Source organism: Schistocerca cancellata, chromosome 1, assembly GCF_023864275.1.
Source record: "Schistocerca cancellata isolate TAMUIC-IGC-003103 chromosome 1, iqSchCanc2.1, whole genome shotgun sequence".
Lineage (NCBI taxonomy): Eukaryota > Metazoa > Arthropoda > Insecta > Orthoptera > Acrididae > Schistocerca > Schistocerca cancellata.
In genome coordinates, this window is record NC_064626.1 from 479,819,843 (window position 1) to 479,835,849 (window position 16,007).

The window sequence follows — 16,007 nt, forward strand, 5'->3', positions numbered from 1 at the left end:
CAAGACACTTACATTTCGGAGTGATCTTTGTACTACAAAGGAAACGTTTTGCCGCTCGTGGTCCAACGGTAACGTGGCCGAGCGGTCTAAGGCGCTGGTTTTAGGCACCAGTCTCTTCGGAGGCGTGGGTTCGAATCCCACCGTTGCCAGTTTTTACGTCTCATTTTTGTGCCGCTGCTGTGTGTTCTCGTAGGGTAGGATGCAGCTCTTGTGACGCGCGTGTTGTGTAGGTAGCGTGGCCGAGCGGTGTAAAGCGCTGGTTTCAGGCACCAGTCTCTTCGGAGGCGTGGGTTCCAATCCCACACCTGCCAAATGTGTAATTGTTTCCTGAGTCGAAGACGGCTGCACTCATTGCCTGCAAAGAAAACAGCTTCTGCTTCGTGAATTGCCGTAGAACAGTGCGTGGTGCAACGACAGGATTTGTAAGCGCCTTTTGCTCTCATCATTGCTGGCGTTCGTGTCCACGAAATGCGTCCGGAGCACGCCGTTCTATAACGTGAGAGAGTGGATTTTTTTACAGTTGTCAGTTAACCGTGCCTGATTGCTGCGTTCGCTGGAAGAGCACTGCCGTCGTTATCCGGTGTGGTCTAGTGGCTAGGATACCTGGCTCTCACCCAGGAGGCCCGGGTTCGATTCCCGGTACCGGAAATGCGCGTTTTTGTTGCTCCTCTTATGCGACTTGTCTCGACTTTGCTCGACTGACGCTACGCTGACGCGTGCAGAAAGCTACGTTAAGTATGATTCATGGCAACAACCGACGGCGAGAGAGATGCGGCGTGTGTCCACTTGTTGTCGAGCCACGTACCTGTAGCGAAGAGGCTTGGAGGACTGCAAGACATTGCCACGGAGGTGAATGCAGCTAACCACTGTAGTTAGTGTCCTGACAGCGCAGGCGCGTTCATTTGTTTGTATACATGTGATGGAGAACGTGTCTGACACTGCTGTGGCGTGACACTGTGGGCTGGGCTTTGCTGTGTGCCGCCACTTGCATTCCCGCCAGCTGCTTTGGCGGGCGCCTCCGTGGCCGTGATCGTCTAGTGGTTAGGACATTGCGTTGTGGCCGCAATAACCCAGGTTCGAATCCTGGTCACGGCACTTTTGAAAGTTTTGCCTTGCTGCCGTTGCTATAGAGATAGTGCACGAGTACTCGAAATTACAGTGCTCTCTTGATTTTTCACTCGTGTTCCGCAGGCCGCAGTTTGTACTACCACTTCATCACCAACATGTAATGTCGCCTCCCAGAGCGCGGACGTCCGCTGCTCTCTGCAGTCGAAAAGGGCAGTTGTTTGAAGTGCGATGGATGAGCAACCAGTGCCAGCAGAACAGGAAGCTGTGACGTGCACTGTTTCTACAAATGCTGGGAAAACTGGCGCCCAATGCAGCGCACGTAGCGTGGCCGAGCGCTCAAAAATAAAAAAGTAGTGTAGCGGTTATCGCGTCTGCTTCACACGCAGAAGGACCCCCGGTTCGATCCCGGGCGGGAACTGTATTTTCCATCCTATGTCGCATACTACTCCAGTGAGCCACGTCATGTGTGGATCTGCTGCATGGAAAAAATACTACGAAAAATAGCGCTCTAAGGCACTGGTTTAAGGCACTGGTTTAAGGCACCAGTCTCTTCGTAGGCGTGGGTTCGAATCCAGGAGCTGCTGTCTCCTTAACTACGACAGCTACAGACAAGTGGCGTCGCTCCCATACGGCGGGCACGGCATTTTCTTGTTGTGGATGGCCTAAAGAGACGCTTCCAGTGGGAGAGCAGTGGACATACACGGCACAGCGATTGCCAAGACACTTACATTTCGGAGTGATCTTTGTACTACAAAGGAAACGTTTTGCCGCTCGTGGTCCAACGGTAACGTGGCCGAGCGGTCTAAGGCGCTGGTTTTAGGCACCAGTCTCTTCGGAGGCGTGGGTTCGAATCCCACCGTTGCCAGTTTTTACGTCTCATTTTTGTGCCGCTGCTGTGTGTTCTCGTAGGGTAGGATGCAGCTCTTGTGACGCGCGTGTTGTGTAGGTAGCGTGGCCGAGCGGTGTAAAGCGCTGGTTTCAGGCACCAGTCTCTTCGGAGGCGTGGGTTCCAATCCCACACCTGCCAAATGTGTAATTGTTTCCTGAGTCGAAGACGGCTGCACTCATTGCCTGCAAAGAAAACAGCTTCTGCTTCGTGAATTGCCGTAGAACAGTGCGTGGTGCAACGACAGGATTTGTAAGCGCCTTTTGCTCTCATCATTGCTGGCGTTCGTGTCCACGAAATGCGTCCGGAGCACGCCGTTCTATAACGTGAGAGAGTGGATTTTTTTACAGTTGTCAGTTAACCGTGCCTGATTGCTGCGTTCGCTGGAAGAGCACTGCCGTCGTTATCCGGTGTGGTCTAGTGGCTAGGATACCTGGCTCTCACCCAGGAGGCCCGGGTTCGATTCCCGGTACCGGAAATGCGCGTTTTTGTTGCTCCTCTTATGCGACTTGTCTCGACTTTGCTCGACTGACGCTACGCTGACGCGTGCAGAAAGCTACGTTAAGTATGATTCACGGCAACACCCGACGGCGAGAGAGATGCGGCGTGTGTCCACTTGTTGTCGAGCCACGTACCTGTAGCGAAGAGGCTTGGAGGACTGCAAGACATTGCCACGGAGGTGAATGCAGCTAACCACTGTAGTTAGTGTCCTGACAGCGCAGGCGCGTTCATTTGTTTGTATACATGTGATGGAGAACGTGTCTGACACTGCTGTGGCGTGACACTGTGGGCTGGGCTTTGCTGTGTGCCGCCACTTGCATTCCCGCCAGCTGCTTTGGCGGGCGCCTCCGTGGCCGTGATCGTCTAGTGGTTAGGACATTGCGTTGTGGCCGCAATAACCCAGGTTCGAATCCTGGTCACGGCACTTTTGAAAGTTTTGCCTTGCTGCCGTTGCTATAGAGATAGTGCACGAGTACTCGAAATTACAGTGCTCTCTTGATTTTTCACTCGTGTTCCGCAGGCCGCAGTTTGTACTACCACTTCATCACCAACATGTAATGTCGCCTCCCAGAGCGCGGACGTCCGCTGCTCTCTGCAGTCGAAAAGGGCAGTTGTTTGAAGTGCGATGGATGAGCAACCAGTGCCAGCAGAACAGGAAGCTGTGACGTGCACTGTTTCTACAAATGCTGGGAAAACTGGCGCCCAATGCAGTGCACGTAGCGTGGCCGAGCGCTCAAAAATAAAAAAGTAGTGTAGCGGTTATCGCGTCTGCTTCACACGCAGAAGGACCCCCGGTTCGATCCCGGGCGGGAACTGTATTTTCCATCCTATGTCGCATACTACTCCAGTGAGCCACGTCATGTGTGGATCTGCTGCATGGAAAAAATACTACGAAAAATAGCGCTCTAAGGCACTGGTTTAAGGCACCAGTCTCTTCGTAGGCGTGGGTTCGAATCCAGGAGCTGCTGTCTCCTTAACTACGACAGCTACAGACAAGTGGCGTCGCTCCCATACGGCGGGCACGGCATTTTCTTGTTGTGGATGGCCTAAAGAGACGCTTCCAGTGGGAGAGCAGTGGACATACACGGCACAGCGATTGCCAAGACACTTACATTTCGGAGTGATCTTTGTACTACAAAGGAAACGTTTTGCCGCTCGTGGTCCAACGGTAACGTGGCCGAGCGGTCTAAGGCGCTGGTTTTAGGCACCAGTCTCTTCGGAGGCGTGGGTTCGAATCCCACCGTTGCCAGTTTTTACGTCTCATTTTTGTGCCGCTGCTGTGTGTTCTCGTAGGGTAGGATGCAGCTCTTGTGACGCGCGTGTTGTGTAGGTAGCGTGGCCGAGCGGTGTAAAGCGCTGGTTTCAGGCACCAGTCTCTTCGGAGGCGTGGGTTCCAATCCCACACCTGCCAAATGTGTAATTGTTTCCTGAGTCGAAGACGGCTGCACTCATTGCCTGCAAAGAAAACAGCTTCTGCTTCGTGAATTGCCGTAGAACAGTGCGTGGTGCAACGACAGGATTTGTAAGCGCCTTTTGCTCTCATCATTGCTGGCGTTCGTGTCCACGAAATGCGTCCGGAGCACGCCGTTCTATAACGTGAGAGAGTGGATTTTTTTACAGTTGTCAGTTAACCGTGCCTGATTGCTGCGTTCGCTGGAAGAGCACTGCCGTCGTTATCCGGTGTGGTCTAGTGGCTAGGATACCTGGCTCTCACCCAGGAGGCCCGGGTTCGATTCCCGGTACCGGAAATGCGCGTTTTTGTTGCTCCTCTTATGCGACTTGTCTCGACTTTGCTCGACTGACGCTACGCTGACGCGTGCAGAAAGCTACGTTAAGTATGATTCACGGCAACACCCGACGGCGAGAGAGATGCGGCGTGTGTCCACTTGTTGTCGAGCCACGTACCTGTAGCGAAGAGGCTTGGAGGACTGCAAGACATTGCCACGGAGGTGAATGCAGCTAACCACTGTAGTTAGTGTCCTGACAGCGCAGGCGCGTTCATTTGTTTGTATACATGTGATGGAGAACGTGTCTGACACTGCTGTGGCGTGACACTGTGGGCTGGGCTTTGCTGTGTGCCGCCACTTGCATTCCCGCCAGCTGCTTTGGCGGGCGCCTCCGTGGCCGTGATCGTCTAGTGGTTAGGACATTGCGTTGTGGCCGCAATAACCCAGGTTCGAATCCTGGTCACGGCACTTTTGAAAGTTTTGCCTTGCTGCCGTTGCTATAGAGATAGTGCACGAGTACTCGAAATTACAGTGCTCTCTTGATTTTTCACTCGTGTTCCGCAGGCCGCAGTTTGTACTACCACTTCATCACCAACATGTAATGTCGCCTCCCAGAGCGCGGACGTCCGCTGCTCTCTGCAGTCGAAAAGGGCAGTTGTTTGAAGTGCGATGGATGAGCAACCAGTGCCAGCAGAACAGGAAGCTGTGACGTGCACTGTTTCTACAAATGCTGGGAAAACTGGCGCCCAATGCAGTGCACGTAGCGTGGCCGAGCGCTCAAAAATAAAAAAGTAGTGTAGCGGTTATCGCGTCTGCTTCACACGCAGAAGGACCCCCGGTTCGATCCCGGGCGGGAACTGTATTTTCCATCCTATGTCGCATACTACTCCAGTGAGCCACGTCATGTGTGGATCTGCTGCATGGAAAAAATACTACGAAAAATAGCGCTCTAAGGCACTGGTTTAAGGCACCAGTCTCTTCGTAGGCGTGGGTTCGAATCCAGGAGCTGCTGTCTCCTTAACTACGACAGCTACAGACAAGTGGCGTCGCTCCCATACGGCGGGCACGGCATTTTCTTGTTGTGGATGGCCTAAAGAGACGCTTCCAGTGGGAGAGCAGTGGACATACACGGCACAGCGATTGCCAAGACACTTACATTTCGGAGTGATCTTTGTACTACAAAGGAAACGTTTTGCCGCTCGTGGTCCAACGGTAACGTGGCCGAGCGGTCTAAGGCGCTGGTTTTAGGCACCAGTCTCTTCGGAGGCGTGGGTTCGAATCCCACCGTTGCCAGTTTTTACGTCTCATTTTTGTGCCGCTGCTGTGTGTTCTCGTAGGGTAGGATGCAGCTCTTGTGACGCGCGTGTTGTGTAGGTAGCGTGGCCGAGCGGTGTAAAGCGCTGGTTTCAGGCACCAGTCTCTTCGGAGGCGTGGGTTCCAATCCCACACCTGCCAAATGTGTAATTGTTTCCTGAGTCGAAGACGGCTGCACTCATTGCCTGCAAAGAAAACAGCTTCTGCTTCGTGAATTGCCGTAGAACAGTGCGTGGTGCAACGACAGGATTTGTAAGCGCCTTTTGCTCTCATCATTGCTGGCGTTCGTGTCCACGAAATGCGTCCGGAGCACGCCGTTCTATAACGTGAGAGAGTGGATTTTTTTACAGTTGTCAGTTAACCGTGCCTGATTGCTGCGTTCGCTGGAAGAGCACTGCCGTCGTTATCCGGTGTGGTCTAGTGGCTAGGATACCTGGCTCTCACCCAGGAGGCCCGGGTTCGATTCCCGGTACCGGAAATGCGCGTTTTTGTTGCTCCTCTTATGCGACTTGTCTCGACTTTGCTCGACTGACGCTACGCTGACGCGTGCAGAAAGCTACGTTAAGTATGATTCATGGCAACAACCGACGGCGAGAGAGATGCGGCGTGTGTCCACTTGTTGTCGAGCCACGTACCTGTAGCGAAGAGGCTTGGAGGACTGCAAGACATTGCCACGGAGGTGAATGCAGCTAACCACTGTAGTTAGTGTCCTGACAGCGCAGGCGCGTTCATTTGTTTGTATACATGTGATGGAGAACGTGTCTGACACTGCTGTGGCGTGACACTGTGGGCTGGGCTTTGCTGTGTGCCGCCACTTGCATTCCCGCCAGCTGCTTTGGCGGGCGCCTCCGTGGCCGTGATCGTCTAGTGGTTAGGACATTGCGTTGTGGCCGCAATAACCCAGGTTCGAATCCTGGTCACGGCACTTTTGAAAGTTTTGCCTTGCTGCCGTTGCTATAGAGATAGTGCACGAGTACTCGAAATTACAGTGCTCTCTTGATTTTTCACTCGTGTTCCGCAGGCCGCAGTTTGTACTACCACTTCATCACCAACATGTAATGTCGCCTCCCAGAGCGCGGACGTCCGCTGCTCTCTGCAGTCGAAAAGGGCAGTTGTTTGAAGTGCGATGGATGAGCAACCAGTGCCAGCAGAACAGGAAGCTGTGACGTGCACTGTTTCTACAAATGCTGGGAAAACTGGCGCCCAATGCAGCGCACATAGCGTGGCCGAGCGCTCAAAAATAAAAAAGTAGTGTAGCGGTTATCGCGTCTGCTTCACACGCAGAAGGACCCCCGGTTCGATCCCGGGCGGGAACTGTATTTTCCATCCTATGTCGCATACTACTCCAGTGAGCCACGTCATGTGTGGATCTGCTGCATGGAAAAAATACTATGAAAAATAGCGCTCTAAGGCACTGGTTTAAGGCACTGGTTTAAGGCACCAGTCTCTTCGTAGGCGTGGGTTCGAATCCAGGAGCTGCTGTCTCCTTAACTACGACAGCTACAGACAAGTGGCGTCGCTCCCATACGGCGGGCACGGCATTTTCTTGTTGTGGATGGCCTAAAGAGACGCTTCCAGTGGGAGAGCAGTGGACATACACGGCACAGCGATTGCCAAGACACTTACATTTCGGAGTGATCTTTGTACTACAAAGGAAACGTTTTGCCGCTCGTGGTCCAACGGTAACGTGGCCGAGCGGTCTAAGGCGCTGGTTTTAGGCACTAGTCTCTTCGGAGGCATGGGTTCGAATCCCACCGTTGCCAGTTTTTACGTCTCATTTTTGTGCCGCTGCTGTGTGTTCTCGTAGGGTAGGATGCAGCTCTTGTGACGCGCGTGTTGTGTAGGTAGCGTGGCCGAGCGGTGTAAAGCGCTGGTTTCAGGCACCAGTCTCTTCAGAGGCGTGGGTTCCAATCCCACACCTGCCAAATGTGTAATTGTTTCCTGAGTCGAAGACGGCTGCACTCATTGCCTGCAAAGAAAACAGCTTCTGCTTCGTGAATTGCCGTAGAACAGTGCGTGGTGCAACGACAGGATTTGTAAGCGCCTTTTGCTCTCATCATTGCTGGCGTTCGTGTCCACGAAATGCGTCCGGAGCACGCCGTTCTATAACGTGAGAGAGTGGATTTTTTTACAGTTGTCAGTTAACCGTGCCTGATTGCTGCGTTCGCTGGAAGAGCACTGCCGTCGTTATCCGGTGTGGTCTAGTGGCTAGGATACCTGGCTCTCACCCAGGAGGCCCGGGTTCGATTCCCGGTACCGGAAATGCGCGTTTTTGTTGCTCCTCTTATGCGACTTGTCTCGACTTTGCTCGACTGACGCTACGCTGACGCGTGCAGAAAGCTACGTTAAGTATGATTCATGGCAACAACCGACGGCGAGAGAGATGCGGCGTGTGTCCACTTGTTGTCGAGCCACGTACCTGTAGCGAAGAGGCTTGGAGGACTGCAAGACATTGCCACGGAGGTGAATGCAGCTAACCACTGTAGTTAGTGTCCTGACAGCGCAGGCGCGTTCATTTGTTTGTATACATGTGATGGAGAACGTGTCTGACACTGCTGTGGCGTGACACTGTGGGCTGGGCTTTGCTGTGTGCCGCCACTTGCATTCCCGCCAGCTGCTTTGGCGGGCGCCTCCGTGGCCGTGATCGTCTAGTGGTTAGGACATGGCGTTGTGGCCGCAATAACCCAGGTTCGAATCCTGGTCACGGCACTTTTGAAAGTTTTGCCTTGCTGCCGTTGCTATAGAGATAGTGCACGAGTACTCGAAATTACAGTGCTCTCTTGATTTTTCACTCGTGTTCCGCAGGCCGCAGTTTGTACTACCACTTCATCACCAACATGTAATGTCGCCTCCCAGAGCGCGGACGTCCGCTGCTCTCTGCAGTCGAAAAGGGCAGTTGTTTGAAGTGCGATGGATGAGCAACCAGTGCCAGCAGAACAGGAAGCTGTGACGTGCACTGTTTCTACAAATGCTGGGAAAACTGGCGCCCAATGCAGCGCACGTAGCGTGGCCGAGCGCTCAAAAATAAAAAAGTAGTGTAGCGGTTATCGCGTCTGCTTCACACGCAGAAGGACCCCCGGTTCGATCCCGGGCGGGAACTGTATTTTCCATCCTATGTCGCATACTACTCCAGTGAGCCACGTCATGTGTGGATCTGCTGCATGGAAAAAATACTACGAAAAATAGCGCTCTAAGGCACTGGTTTAAGGCACTGGTTTAAGGCACCAGTCTCTTCGTAGGCGTGGGTTCGAATCCAGGAGCTGCTGTCTCCTTAACTACGACAGCTACAGACAAGTGGCGTCGCTCCCATACGGCGGGCACGGCATTTTCTTGTTGTGGATGGCCTAAAGAGACGCTTCCAGTGGGAGAGCAGTGGACATACACGGCACAGCGATTGCCAAGACACTTACATTTCGGAGTGATCTTTGTACTACAAAGGAAACGTTTTGCCGCTCGTGGTCCAACGGTAACGTGGCCGAGCGGTCTAAGGCGCTGGTTTTAGGCACCAGTCTCTTCGGAGGCGTGGGTTCGAATCCCACCGTTGCCAGTTTTTACGTCTCATTTTTGTGCCGCTGCTGTGTGTTCTCGTAGGGTAGGATGCAGCTCTTGTGACGCGCGTGTTGTGTAGGTAGCGTGGCCGAGCGGTGTAAAGCGCTGGTTTCAGGCACCAGTCTCTTCGGAGGCGTGGGTTCCAATCCCACACCTGCCAAATGTGTAATTGTTTCCTGAGTCGAAGACGGCTGCACTCATTGCCTGCAAAGAAAACAGCTTCTGCTTCGTGAATTGCCGTAGAACAGTGCGTGGTGCAACGACAGGATTTGTAAGCGCCTTTTGCTCTCATCATTGCTGGCGTTCGTGTCCACGAAATGCGTCCGGAGCACGCCGTTCTATAACGTGAGAGAGTGGATTTTTTTACAGTTGTCAGTTAACCGTGCCTGATTGCTGCGTTCGCTGGAAGAGCACTGCCGTCGTTATCCGGTGTGGTCTAGTGGCTAGGATACCTGGCTCTCACCCAGGAGGCCCGGGTTCGATTCCCGGTACCGGAAATGCGCGTTTTTGTTGCTCCTCTTATGCGACTTGTCTCGACTTTGCTCGACTGACGCTACGCTGACGCGTGCAGAAAGCTACGTTAAGTATGATTCACGGCAACACCCGACGGCGAGAGAGATGCGGCGTGTGTCCACTTGTTGTCGAGCCACGTACCTGTAGCGAAGAGGCTTGGAGGACTGCAAGACATTGCCACGGAGGTGAATGCAGCTAACCACTGTAGTTAGTGTCCTGACAGCGCAGGCGCGTTCATTTGTTTGTATACATGTGATGGAGAACGTGTCTGACACTGCTGTGGCGTGACACTGTGGGCTGGGCTTTGCTGTGTGCCGCCACTTGCATTCCCGCCAGCTGCTTTGGCGGGCGCCTCCGTGGCCGTGATCGTCTAGTGGTTAGGACATTGCGTTGTGGCCGCAATAACCCAGGTTCGAATCCTGGTCACGGCACTTTTGAAAGTTTTGCCTTGCTGCCGTTGCTATAGAGATAGTGCACGAGTACTCGAAATTACAGTGCTCTCTTGATTTTTCACTCGTGTTCCGCAGGCCGCAGTTTGTACTACCACTTCATCACCAACATGTAATGTCGCCTCCCAGAGCGCGGACGTCCGCTGCTCTCTGCAGTCGAAAAGGGCAGTTGTTTGAAGTGCGATGGATGAGCAACCAGTGCCAGCAGAACAGGAAGCTGTGACGTGCACTGTTTCTACAAATGCTGGGAAAACTGGCGCCCAATGCAGCGCACGTAGCGTGGCCGAGCGCTCAAAAATAAAAAAGTAGTGTAGCGGTTATCGCGTCTGCTTCACACGCAGAAGGACCCCCGGTTCGATCCCGGGCGGGAACTGTATTTTCCATCCTATGTCGCATACTACTCCAGTGAGCCACGTCATGTGTGGATCTGCTGCATGGAAAAAATACTACGAAAAATAGCGCTCTAAGGCACTGGTTTAAGGCACTGTTTTAAGGCACCAGTCTCTTCGTAGGCATGGGTTCGAATCCAGGAGCTGCTGTCTCCTTAACTACGACAGCTACAGACAAGTGGCGTCGCTCCCATACGGCGGGCACGGCATTTTCTTGTTGTGGATGGCCTAAAGAGACGCTTCCAGTGGGAGAGCAGTGGACATACACGGCACAGCGATTGCCAAGACACTTACATTTCGGAGTGATCTTTGTACTACAAAGGAAACGTTTTGCCGCTCGTGGTCCAACGGTAACGTGGCCGAGCGGTCTAAGGCGCTGGTTTTAGGCACCAGTCTCTTCGGAGGCGTGGGTTCGAATCCCACCGTTGCCAGTTTTTACGTCTCATTTTTGTGCCGCTGCTGTGTGTTCTCGTAGGGTAGGATGCAGCTCTTGTGACGCGCGTGTTGTGTAGGTAGCGTGGCCGAGCGGTGTAAAGCGCTGGTTTCAGGCACCAGTCTCTTCGGAGGCGTGGGTTCCAATCCCACACCTGCCAAATGTGTAATTGTTTCCTGAGTCGAAGACGGCTGCACTCATTGCCTGCAAAGAAAACAGCTTCTGCTTCGTGAATTGCCGTAGAACAGTGCGTGGTGCAACGACAGGATTTGTAAGCGCCTTTTGCTCTCATCATTGCTGGCGTTCGTGTCCACGAAATGCGTCCGGAGCACGCCGTTCTATAACGTGAGAGAGTGGATTTTTTTACAGTTGTCAGTTAACCGTGCCTGATTGCTGCGTTCGCTGGAAGAGCACTGCCGTCGTTATCCGGTGTGGTCTAGTGGCTAGGATACCTGGCTCTCACCCAGGAGGCCCGGGTTCGATTCCCGGTACCGGAAATGCGCGTTTTTGTTGCTCCTCTTATGCGACTTGTCTCGACTTTGCTCGACTGACGCTACGCTGACGCGTGCAGAAAGCTACGTTAAGTATGATTCACGGCAACACCCGACGGCGAGAGAGATGCGGCGTGTGTCCACTTGTTGTCGAGCCACGTACCTGTAGCGAAGAGGCTTGGAGGACTGCAAGACATTGCCACGGAGGTGAATGCAGCTAACCACTGTAGTTAGTGTCCTGACAGCGCAGGCGCGTTCATTTGTTTGTATACATGTGATGGAGAACGTGTCTGACACTGCTGTGGCGTGACACTGTGGGCTGGGCTTTGCTGTGTGCCGCCACTTGCATTCCCGCCAGCTGCTTTGGCGGGCGCCTCCGTGGCCGTGATCGTCTAGTGGTTAGGACATTGCGTTGTGGCCGCAATAACCCAGGTTCGAATCCTGGTCACGGCACTTTTGAAAGTTTTGCCTTGCTGCCGTTGCTATAGAGATAGTGCACGAGTACTCGAAATTACAGTGCTCTCTTGATTTTTCACTCGTGTTCCGCAGGCCGCAGTTTGTACTACCACTTCATCACCAACATGTAATGTCGCCTCCCAGAGCGCGGACGTCCGCTGCTCTCTGCAGTCGAAAAGGGCAGTTGTTTGAAGTGCGATGGATGAGCAACCAGTGCCAGCAGAACAGGAAGCTGTGACGTGCACTGTTTCTACAAATGCTGGGAAAACTGGCGCCCAATGCAGCGCACGTAGCGTGGCCGAGCGCTCAAAAATAAAAAAGTAGTGTAGCGGTTATCGCGTCTGCTTCACACGCAGAAGGACCCCCGGTTCGATCCCGGGCGGGAACTGTATTTTCCATCCTATGTCGCATACTACTCCAGTGAGCCACGTCATGTGTGGATCTGCTGCATGGAAAAAATACTACGAAAAATAGCGCTCTAAGGCACTGGTTTAAGGCACTGGTTTAAGGCACCAGTCTCTTCGTAGGCGTGGGTTCGAATCCAGGAGCTGCTGTCTCCTTAACTACGACAGCTACAGACAAGTGGCGTCGCTCCCATACGGCGGGCACGGCATTTTCTTGTTGTGGATGGCCTAAAGAGACGCTTCCAGTGGGAGAGCAGTGGACATACACGGCACAGCGATTGCCAAGACACTTACATTTCGGAGTGATCTTTGTACTACAAAGGAAACGTTTTGCCGCTCGTGGTCCAACGGTAACGTGGCCGAGCGGTCTAAGGCGCTGGTTTTAGGCACCAGTCTCTTCGGAGGCGTGGGTTCGAATCCCACCGTTGCCAGTTTTTACGTCTCATTTTTGTGCCGCTGCTGTGTGTTCTCGTAGGGTAGGATGCAGCTCTTGTGACGCGCGTGTTGTGTAGGTAGCGTGGCCGAGCGGTGTAAAGCGCTGGTTTCAGGCACCAGTCTCTTCGGAGGCGTGGGTTCCAATCCCACACCTGCCAAATGTGTAATTGTTTCCTGAGTCGAAGACGGCTGCACTCATTGCCTGCAAAGAAAACAGCTTCTGCTTCGTGAATTGCCGTAGAACAGTGCGTGGTGCAACGACAGGATTTGTAAGCGCCTTTTGCTCTCATCATTGCTGGCGTTCGTGTCCACGAAATGCGTCCGGAGCACGCCGTTCTATAACGTGAGAGAGTGGATTTTTTTACAGTTGTCAGTTAACCGTGCCTGATTGCTGCGTTCGCTGGAAGAGCACTGCCGTCGTTATCCGGTGTGGTCTAGTGGCTAGGATACCTGGCTCTCACCCAGGAGGCCCGGGTTCGATTCCCGGTACCGGAAATGCGCGTTTTTGTTGCTCCTCTTATGCGACTTGTCTCGACTTTGCTCGACTGACGCTACGCTGACGCGTGCAGAAAGCTACGTTAAGTATGATTCACGGCAACACCCGACGGCGAGAGAGATGCGGCGTGTGTCCACTTGTTGTCGAGCCACGTACCTGTAGCGAAGAGGCTTGGAGGACTGCAAGACATTGCCACGGAGGTGAATGCAGCTAACCACTGTAGTTAGTGTCCTGACAGCGCAGGCGCGTTCATTTGTTTGTATACATGTGATGGAGAACGTGTCTGACACTGCTGTGGCGTGACACTGTGGGCTGGGCTTTGCTGTGTGCCGCCACTTGCATTCCCGCCAGCTGCTTTGGCGGGCGCCTCCGTGGCCGTGATCGTCTAGTGGTTAGGACATTGCGTTGTGGCCGCAATAACCCAGGTTCGAATCCTGGTCACGGCACTTTTGAAAGTTTTGCCTTGCTGCCGTTGCTATAGAGATAGTGCACGAGTACTCGAAATTACAGTGCTCTCTTGATTTTTCACTCGTGTTCCGCAGGCCGCAGTTTGTACTACCACTTCATCACCAACATGTAATGTCGCCTCCCAGAGCGCGGACGTCCGCTGCTCTCTGCAGTCGAAAAGGGCAGTTGTTTGAAGTGCGATGGATGAGCAACCAGTGCCAGCAGAACAGGAAGCTGTGACGTGCACTGTTTCTACAAATGCTGGGAAAACTGGCGCCCAATGCAGCGCACGTAGCGTGGCCGAGCGCTCAAAAATAAAAAAGTAGTGTAGCGGTTATCGCGTCTGCTTCACACGCAGAAGGACCCCCGGTTCGATCCCGGGCGGGAACTGTATTTTCCATCCTATGTCGCATACTACTCCAGTGAGCCACGTCATGTGTGGATCTGCTGCATGGAAAAAATACTACGAAAAATAGCGCTCTAAGGCACTGGTTTAAGGCACTGTTTTAAGGCACCAGTCTCTTCGTAGGCATGGGTTCGAATCCAGGAGCTGCTGTCTCCTTAACTACGACAGCTACAGACAAGTGGCGTCGCTCCCATACGGCGGGCACGGCATTTTCTTGTTGTGGATGGCCTAAAGAGACGCTTCCAGTGGGAGAGCAGTGGACATACACGGCACAGCGATTGCCAAGACACTTACATTTCGGAGTGATCTTTGTACTACAAAGGAAACGTTTTGCCGCTCGTGGTCCAACGGTAACGTGGCCGAGCGGTCTAAGGCGCTGGTTTTAGGCACCAGTCTCTTCGGAGGCGTGGGTTCGAATCCCACCGTTGCCAGTTTTTACGTCTCATTTTTGTGCCGCTGCTGTGTGTTCTCGTAGGGTAGGATGCAGCTCTTGTGACGCGCGTGTTGTGTAGGTAGCGTGGCCGAGCGGTGTAAAGCGCTGGTTTCAGGCACCAGTCTCTTCGGAGGCGTGGGTTCCAATCCCACACCTGCCAAATGTGTAATTGTTTCCTGAGTCGAAGACGGCTGCACTCATTGCCTGCAAAGAAAACAGCTTCTGCTTCGTGAATTGCCGTAGAACAGTGCGTGGTGCAACGACAGGATTTGTAAGCGCCTTTTGCTCTCATCATTGCTGGCGTTCGTGTCCACGAAATGCGTCCGGAGCACGCCGTTCTATAACGTGAGAGAGTGGATTTTTTTACAGTTGTCAGTTAACCGTGCCTGATTGCTGCGTTCGCTGGAAGAGCACTGCCGTCGTTATCCGGTGTGGTCTAGTGGCTAGGATACCTGGCTCTCACCCAGGAGGCCCGGGTTCGATTCCCGGTACCGGAAATGCGCGTTTTTGTTGCTCCTCTTATGCGACTTGTCTCGACTTTGCTCGACTGACGCTACGCTGACGCGTGCAGAAAGCTACGTTAAGTATGATTCACGGCAACACCCGACGGCGAGAGAGATGCGGCGTGTGTCCACTTGTTGTCGAGCCACGTACCTGTAGCGAAGAGGCTTGGAGGACTGCAAGACATTGCCACGGAGGTGAATGCAGCTAACCACTGTAGTTAGTGTCCTGACAGCGCAGGCGCGTTCATTTGTTTGTATACATGTGATGGAGAACGTGTCTGACACTGCTGTGGCGTGACACTGTGGGCTGGGCTTTGCTGTGTGCCGCCACTTGCATTCCCGCCAGCTGCTTTGGCGGGCGCCTCCGTGGCCGTGATCGTCTAGTGGTTAGGACATTGCGTTGTGGCCGCAATAACCCAGGTTCGAATCCTGGTCACGGCACTTTTGAAAGTTTTGCCTTGCTGCCGTTGCTATAGAGATAGTGCACGAGTACTCGAAATTACAGTGCTCTCTTGATTTTTCACTCGTGTTCCGCAGGCCGCAGTTTGTACTACCACTTCATCACCAACATGTAATGTCGCCTCCCAGAGCGCGGACGTCCGCTGCTCTCTGCAGTCGAAAAGGGCAGTTGTTTGAAGTGCGATGGATGAGCAACCAGTGCCAGCAGAACAGGAAGCTGTGACGTGCACTGTTTCTACAAATGCTGGGAAAACTGGCGCCCAATGCAGCGCACGTAGCGTGGCCGAGCGCTCAAAAATAAAAAAGTAGTGTAGCGGTTATCGCGTCTGCTTCACACGCAGAAGGACCCCCGGTTCGATCCCGGGCGGGAACTGTATTTTCCATCCTATGTCGCATACTACTCCAGTGAGCCACGTCATGTGTGGATCTGCTGCATGGAAAAAATACTACGAAAAATAGCGCTCTAAGGCACTGGTTTAAGGCACTGGTTTAAGGCACCAGTCTCTTCGTAGGCGTGGGTTCGAATCCAGGAGCTGCTGTCTCCTTAACTACGACAGCTACAGACAAGTGGCGTCGCTCCCATACGGCGGGCACGGCATTTTCTTGTTGTGGATGGCCTAAAGAGACGCTTCCAGTGGGAGAGCAGTG

The 16,007-nt window shown here is 53.4% G+C and overlaps 1 protein-coding gene and 27 non-coding genes across 28 annotated transcripts in view; all 28 read left to right on the plus strand.

The window, feature by feature from the left end:
• LOC126184654 (calphotin-like) overlaps nucleotides 1–16,007 on the plus strand; it is a 137,231-nt gene that overhangs the window by 98,995 nt on the left and 22,229 nt on the right. The gene's annotated exons all lie outside the window — the stretch shown is intronic.
• On the plus strand, nucleotides 68–149 carry Trnal-uag (transfer RNA leucine (anticodon UAG)). Its single transcript has one exon. It is a non-coding gene; the product is annotated as a tRNA-Leu (tRNA).
• Nucleotides 577–648, plus strand: Trnae-cuc (transfer RNA glutamic acid (anticodon CUC)). The gene has a single exon. It is a non-coding gene; the product is annotated as a tRNA-Glu (tRNA).
• On the plus strand, nucleotides 1,024–1,095 carry Trnah-gug (transfer RNA histidin (anticodon GUG)). The gene has a single exon. It is a non-coding gene; the product is annotated as a tRNA-His (tRNA).
• Nucleotides 1,852–1,933, plus strand: Trnal-uag (transfer RNA leucine (anticodon UAG)). Its single transcript has one exon. It is a non-coding gene; the product is annotated as a tRNA-Leu (tRNA).
• Trnae-cuc (transfer RNA glutamic acid (anticodon CUC)) lies at nucleotides 2,361–2,432 on the plus strand. The gene has a single exon. It is a non-coding gene; the product is annotated as a tRNA-Glu (tRNA).
• Trnah-gug (transfer RNA histidin (anticodon GUG)) lies at nucleotides 2,808–2,879 on the plus strand. Its single transcript has one exon. It is a non-coding gene; the product is annotated as a tRNA-His (tRNA).
• On the plus strand, nucleotides 3,623–3,704 carry Trnal-uag (transfer RNA leucine (anticodon UAG)). Its single transcript has one exon. It is a non-coding gene; the product is annotated as a tRNA-Leu (tRNA).
• On the plus strand, nucleotides 4,132–4,203 carry Trnae-cuc (transfer RNA glutamic acid (anticodon CUC)). The gene has a single exon. It is a non-coding gene; the product is annotated as a tRNA-Glu (tRNA).
• Nucleotides 4,579–4,650, plus strand: Trnah-gug (transfer RNA histidin (anticodon GUG)). The gene has a single exon. It is a non-coding gene; the product is annotated as a tRNA-His (tRNA).
• On the plus strand, nucleotides 5,394–5,475 carry Trnal-uag (transfer RNA leucine (anticodon UAG)). Its single transcript has one exon. It is a non-coding gene; the product is annotated as a tRNA-Leu (tRNA).
• Nucleotides 5,903–5,974, plus strand: Trnae-cuc (transfer RNA glutamic acid (anticodon CUC)). Its single transcript has one exon. It is a non-coding gene; the product is annotated as a tRNA-Glu (tRNA).
• On the plus strand, nucleotides 6,350–6,421 carry Trnah-gug (transfer RNA histidin (anticodon GUG)). The gene has a single exon. It is a non-coding gene; the product is annotated as a tRNA-His (tRNA).
• On the plus strand, nucleotides 7,178–7,259 carry Trnal-uag (transfer RNA leucine (anticodon UAG)). The gene has a single exon. It is a non-coding gene; the product is annotated as a tRNA-Leu (tRNA).
• Nucleotides 7,687–7,758, plus strand: Trnae-cuc (transfer RNA glutamic acid (anticodon CUC)). Its single transcript has one exon. It is a non-coding gene; the product is annotated as a tRNA-Glu (tRNA).
• Trnah-gug (transfer RNA histidin (anticodon GUG)) lies at nucleotides 8,134–8,205 on the plus strand. The gene has a single exon. It is a non-coding gene; the product is annotated as a tRNA-His (tRNA).
• On the plus strand, nucleotides 8,962–9,043 carry Trnal-uag (transfer RNA leucine (anticodon UAG)). Its single transcript has one exon. It is a non-coding gene; the product is annotated as a tRNA-Leu (tRNA).
• Trnae-cuc (transfer RNA glutamic acid (anticodon CUC)) lies at nucleotides 9,471–9,542 on the plus strand. Its single transcript has one exon. It is a non-coding gene; the product is annotated as a tRNA-Glu (tRNA).
• Trnah-gug (transfer RNA histidin (anticodon GUG)) lies at nucleotides 9,918–9,989 on the plus strand. The gene has a single exon. It is a non-coding gene; the product is annotated as a tRNA-His (tRNA).
• Trnal-uag (transfer RNA leucine (anticodon UAG)) lies at nucleotides 10,746–10,827 on the plus strand. The gene has a single exon. It is a non-coding gene; the product is annotated as a tRNA-Leu (tRNA).
• Trnae-cuc (transfer RNA glutamic acid (anticodon CUC)) lies at nucleotides 11,255–11,326 on the plus strand. The gene has a single exon. It is a non-coding gene; the product is annotated as a tRNA-Glu (tRNA).
• Nucleotides 11,702–11,773, plus strand: Trnah-gug (transfer RNA histidin (anticodon GUG)). The gene has a single exon. It is a non-coding gene; the product is annotated as a tRNA-His (tRNA).
• Nucleotides 12,530–12,611, plus strand: Trnal-uag (transfer RNA leucine (anticodon UAG)). The gene has a single exon. It is a non-coding gene; the product is annotated as a tRNA-Leu (tRNA).
• On the plus strand, nucleotides 13,039–13,110 carry Trnae-cuc (transfer RNA glutamic acid (anticodon CUC)). Its single transcript has one exon. It is a non-coding gene; the product is annotated as a tRNA-Glu (tRNA).
• Nucleotides 13,486–13,557, plus strand: Trnah-gug (transfer RNA histidin (anticodon GUG)). Its single transcript has one exon. It is a non-coding gene; the product is annotated as a tRNA-His (tRNA).
• Nucleotides 14,314–14,395, plus strand: Trnal-uag (transfer RNA leucine (anticodon UAG)). Its single transcript has one exon. It is a non-coding gene; the product is annotated as a tRNA-Leu (tRNA).
• Trnae-cuc (transfer RNA glutamic acid (anticodon CUC)) lies at nucleotides 14,823–14,894 on the plus strand. Its single transcript has one exon. It is a non-coding gene; the product is annotated as a tRNA-Glu (tRNA).
• Trnah-gug (transfer RNA histidin (anticodon GUG)) lies at nucleotides 15,270–15,341 on the plus strand. The gene has a single exon. It is a non-coding gene; the product is annotated as a tRNA-His (tRNA).